Below are 6,253 nucleotides of genomic sequence, written 5' to 3'. Positions count from 1 at the left end.
AACCTGGAATCACTAAATGGTCAGTAGTGCTTTCTCAATTCTGAAATTTATTGAGTCATTTAATCTGGATCAATACTTCAACTGAAACCAGATTTATTTCTCTGGTTCTCGGTCCGAATCGGGATCGTGGATGCGCACTGCTGAAGAGTCACATAATAAGACCAAACTGCCATCCAGTGCTTCTAGGTTTTCCATGATGGTCTAGCTTTAATTGACTCATGAATTCAACTATTAAATAAAATTGACAATAAAGTCAAATTATCAACTCTCTCGATGGAAAGCACTTTTGATTTCTAAAATTGTTCAATATTCCATTAGTTTAAAAATGTTATGAAAAAGCAAACATATCACTCAGTAATTAAATTATATTTGTTCATTGAAACAGTTTAACCTATCGGAGTTAGTATTTGTGTACAGCCATTATGTTGCTGATTAATTTATGTCAACTACTGTTCAGTTCAATCTATTCACAATGTTGACTATTGATCGGATCAGTAAATGTAATATAACTTCTGTGTGGTAGAGATACATTTTCGATTTATTCATGATCGTCGTATGTAGTCTTTTTCCCCATGCATTAATATTATCAATATTAGTTAATTTATAACACCTAGTAAATAACTAGATTTCCGCAGTTGCAATAAATCTACATAACAATATTTTATCAATTAACAATTGAATAATCGAGCTTTTGTCAGCCTCCTTGAATATCTGGGCTACCTGTTCCTTCCATCTAGATATTTCAATAAGTTATCGGATTTCTGTTTGTTTTACCAGATTATTGTGTCTATTAATCGCATGACATATTCAGGCATGGTTATGAAAAGTTTACGACCTTTCTCTGTACAAGTTACAAAACACTACTATCAGAGACATCACGGGGACTGATAAAATATGAATTGAAAACAATGAACATTATTCAGTTGTCGATTCCTGAACTGTTAGCATCTAACTGGTGATCACTCAATATTTAACGTCAGGAGAGATCAATAAATATGAGGAAAGGAAACTTGTTGAAATACTTTGTGCTGAGAATTCTATATTGTACCAAATATGTAATATTGAATAAAGCTATTATTATTATTAATAAACATTTCAGCCAGTGAATAACTGATGAATATAATGAGATCAGCTCTCTATAGATGTGTAGTATGTCATAACGTAACACACAATCGTCTGTATAGTTTAAAATAAAATTTACAACTTAATAGTAAAATAAAACCAAATTGACAACGGTGTTATAACATAGTGAGCCTTTAACAAAATTAAATGAATACCATACAGTTAAAATGGATGATGCTAGAGGGGTTTGTGTAGATTGTTAGATTTTCGCTGTTTATCAAACCAAGATCAGTCGATAATATGAACTATACAAAATATAGATACAATGACTATAAAGTTTAACAGTCTCATATGAATACAGTGAATGCTGTTAGAGGTATGAGGACGGTTATCGCTTCTCGGTTGCCCACACCGTAGAAGGGTTCTTATGCAGGCACCTGAAAAGGACATTAGATTAGAGCTGGTCTTTGTGACCTGAGAGCGTGACCGCAATGCCCACGAAACAACTGCTTGAGGTCGGTCACACATAACCATTTTGTAAGTAATTTTCGTGTTAGCTCCGTACTTGTTGAGTACCTTACCACCGGAGACGGATATCCGTGAGATAAGGCAATGTGTGCATTCTTAGGGTCGACCTTTCCTCACCTTACCCCCTCCTTGTGGGTAGTCAGTATCGCTGTGATGCTGGTTGTCTGAAATAAACACCTTACTGCCGTCACACTTCTGTACAGTCAGCAGTATGACTTCGCCTTCTGACCTTGGGTTTGCTGTTTTTAGTCTTACCGTTCTTCAACTGAGCTGTCTGGCTTGGTAGGACCTTGAGGAACGATTGTTCCAGCCAGTATAGCTCGATTGGTTCATCGCGATAGGAAAGCTCGACCACCACGTCAAGGGTTGACTGACTGACGCAACAATCTTATTAATGTTACTATTTCTAATTATTGAATCAAATCAACAACCTACCTATAATGTATGATTTTAATTTAAAATACTGAATTAAGGAATAGAAAATTAATTAGATCAAAATGAATTACCAGTTTTTTGTTTACCATCTAGAGAAATAAACTAACCTTCAAATGTGTAAAAAAAGAAAAGAAAAACAGTAAAAACTTTCATTGGGTCTCTATTTTATGGAAAATTAATGTTAATGAGATAACAACATCCGATACATGTACGCATAATAACACCTAAGCACAAGTAAATACACAATACAATTATAAGACAAGACTGATCAATTGTAGTACCATTAAATCTGTGGTATTTATTAACTTTGTAATTAATTACTTTAAACATAATTACTTTTACGATTTATGATGTGATATATGTATCATGTTTAACTCCTAATTAAATCAGAAAAGGGTTTTTGTGGATATTATAGTAATTTCAATAGTTAGGTTCATGAGAAATTAAACCACCATGAAAAGCCTAGAACTACTGGATGGCAGTTTCATTCTATTGTAGACCTCCTCAGCAAGAATGAACATTCACGATCTTGCCCGCAGCATCCGAACCCAGTACATATCGGTTTCTCACACGAATGCTTAACCTCTAGACCACTGAACCGGTATCTAATGGTGTTAATGTCTAAATTCAACCAATCCATAAAATTGAGCCCCACGTCCACCATTGTCTCACAAAATACCTGTTTGAATTTCACTGGTCAAGGATTCTCACTAGAACTCCACGAAATAACTCTTGAAGTCAGTTACTAGTGAACATATACTGATTAATATCAGAACGGGGTTTTTGTGGATATTATAGTAATTTAACAGTTGAGATCATGAGTCTTATATGAAATACATTTAAATGAACAGTGTTAAAATAGCTTACAAGTTTATTATTATTACTATTAATTTTCTAATCTTCTAATGATTAATGTAACATTGTTTTTAGGATTAGTACTTTGTAGTTATGATTATAAAAATGCCAGTAAATATTAGGATAAAAAGATTTTCTGTGATTACATCATACGTTTGGCACCAATATTGGTTGTTTGGTTGATGTTTTATACATTTAAAACCAATTACAACAAATAATCTTATATCTGAAGGGTTTTGTGGAGACTGGTTTAACTTAAAGTTAGTATTGTTGTAGTATTCACTAATTGATTGAAGTTGAAATTGTGCCAGCTAACACTGGTTCAGTAATCCTTATGTGTAAGAGTTCATTATGAGACTTGAAGAACTTAAGTTCAGTTTTCGATTTCATCGTGAATACGCACTAGAAATAATAGTAAATAATACTCATCGAAGTTTAATCTCATTTAATGTATCATTGAAGACCATATGAAAGCAAATAACTGGAATTAATCTATGAAGAGTAGCATTAACAAACTAATCTCCACAAAACCCTTTCAGTGAAACTAAAATAATCATCCTGGGACTCAAACCCAACGCATGTCCTTGATTCTACAACTAGCCATCATCCATTTCTGCTTAAAATGTTTGTGACTAACTCGCAATGTCGAGGCAATCATCACGGGATTGATTAATCGCAGTCCTAACATGTCAATGGGAAGATTCAAACAACCAATCAAAATGAAGCAAGTTTAATTGTCGGATTAATAGTCATGGAGATTCATAGTACTTCATCAAAACACATTTATCATTAACAATCATGAGAGAACTTTTACATGACTCTGTATTATCGTGTATGACCCATAGTTGGTTATTTCTTAGAATAGCTATAGGGCTACAGCCCATGGATACTCCATCTTTTACCCAGGCGACATGTCACCGGAAGAAAATCAAAAATACAAATCAATACAAATTCTGACCTATGGAAAGATCGATATTGGAATATATTCAGTAAAGGAATATTAAAAAAATATGACTTCAAGCCAGGGGAGTATTGTTGTTAGGTTCATATAACTCCCTATTAGTTTGGGTATGGAGTTCATGGTTTCAATCTCTGATGGAATTATAGGCGGCTGATCACTAAGAGACTTATGCTAGGTTTGAACAACTGTCTGATGTTTTCCATTTTCCAGGATCATCACACTGTAATGTAACTTATTGGTATCTGTAAACTCTGTTCATACAATAAGTTACTAATTAATCAATGCCAAGTTCTTGGTTGGATTTGTTCAAAAGCTAACCAGGAATCAACGTTAATCCACCCTGAAAATTCAGTGTGCTGAGATTTAGTTTGATATACGTTTGATGCATATTGATCACTAATTTGTCACCTTTGTTTTTTACTTGGGTTGAGCTATGTCAGTCAGTCTTAATACATATCAACTTATATCTACAGAAATTTAACTCTATTAAATGCATTTTTTACTGTATCAGGCTTTAAGCCATATTTTTAATATCACAAGTGTACTGATTGTTGTGACTTTATGGCCTGTTAGTTATCACATAATTTTATTCGCTCTTATACTGTACTAAACCAATGACCTCCGACCGGTCTGATCAGCCTAGAGTCCTATTGGTCCCTTGCTCGCCTAGCCCGTCCAGGTGAGTCTAGAATGCCAATAACAGCCTGCACTGTGCGAATCATTTATTTCAGACATACTGGGTTTATATACCAAACAAACAGACCGCAACGCACCATAAAATAGGAAATAACATTCATACACAATAAAGTCAAAAAGTGACTGTGAACGTGGGAGGCAGTAGTCAATAAACTCAAGTAAATCGTCTAATAGTAATCTATAAGTCAAAATGAGGCTTATAATAAGGGGAATATAGATATACACAATCTAATTACTGAATAGTTATATAATAGGAATATATAGATAATATTAGTCCATTAATAGGTCTCAGAAGTTACTCGTAATATAATCTTCACTAGGATATAACACTGATACTTCTTGGTTCGCTAATGTGATGTATATAAAATTGAGTTCAAGGAACCAAAAACTAAAGCAGGTTTGTCTTCAAGTTTACTGGTTGTTTAAGTCTGATGTAATGAGTTTATAACATGAAAAATGTTAAAAGAGAAACACTAATTTTACTTAACAGTCGCTTCCTAACATAGCTTTAGTCTCAACAGGAATGCTATAGAGAATTGTTCTAACAACAGTTGATTCCAATCACTATGAAAAAAGTTTATCACCAACTAATATCAACTGGCGTTCATGTCTGAAACTTCTCAATAGTGTACACCAACAATGCGACCCGAGATTGATAAAACGGTTATTTATTGATTAAGACTTTCAACTCTCAACTAATAAGCTGCCAGATAGTGTTCTGGATTATCAACCTCACTTTAATTAGATGAGTTGTACCAGTAGCTTCACACATATAAAGTACGATTCAAAATCAAGTACGCTAATTTGTCTTCGACTATACCAGATTCATATTTCAGGATAAGCACAGTATCTTTAGAATTATTAGTTTAAAATAGCTCAAAATTAGAAGGCAATTATTGCCCAGTGCTTTTTGACTCCTAATGGGTTGAATGATAATGACTGTACTTGATGACAGTACTAAATTTAAATTGAACAGTGTTAGAGACGTGAGAATAGTTGAAAATAAACACTAGACCTAGGTTCAACACGATCTGTCACTGGTTAACAAAACGTAACTGCAATCTTGAAGGAACAGATTCTCCCTAAAGGATCCAAGCCTTGCTCACTCACTTTCATAGTCTTAGGCATTACCACTTGGTTTTTCTCGTCATAGATGAATGACATATTTGAACGATCACCAACTAGGGGTAAATATCATGTTTATCTAGTCATCCACAGTCATCTCAGCCATAATAACAAAATCATCATTATAAGTATTATGAACAAAGAATGAAAACATTCATGCACGAGATCGAAGGTTCTGTGTTCGAGTCTTGCGTTCATGATTATGATTAGGCACTGTTGAGAAGTTCAAAACTGGGATAAAACAGCCGTCCACCACTTCTAACTTAGATCGATTAAAGTATTTTAACTGTGAAAGAATCTACTAGTCATTAATATGAAATTCAGTTATATGTCAATCACAACTGGTCAAACATTTTATCACTCATAATCAATGCATAACAAATGACGTTGTCAATAGTGATATACTGAGTGAAAAGTAAATATATGAACGGCTAAATCTATTCTTATAATTGATCGATTGATTATATGAATAAATAAATGAATAGTGGGTGTTCATATATAAATTTTAGATTTGCTTGTGTACATGTGTGTGTGTGCGCGTGTGTGTGTGTATGTGTACATGCATTGTGTTTCTATGCTCGACAAAGTAAT

The sequence above is a fragment of the Schistosoma haematobium genome, chromosome 1 (assembly GCF_000699445.3).
Source record: "Schistosoma haematobium chromosome 1, whole genome shotgun sequence".
Taxonomy (NCBI): Eukaryota; Metazoa; Platyhelminthes; class Trematoda; order Strigeidida; family Schistosomatidae; genus Schistosoma; species Schistosoma haematobium.
Note: the sequence above shows the minus strand (reverse complement) of the source record.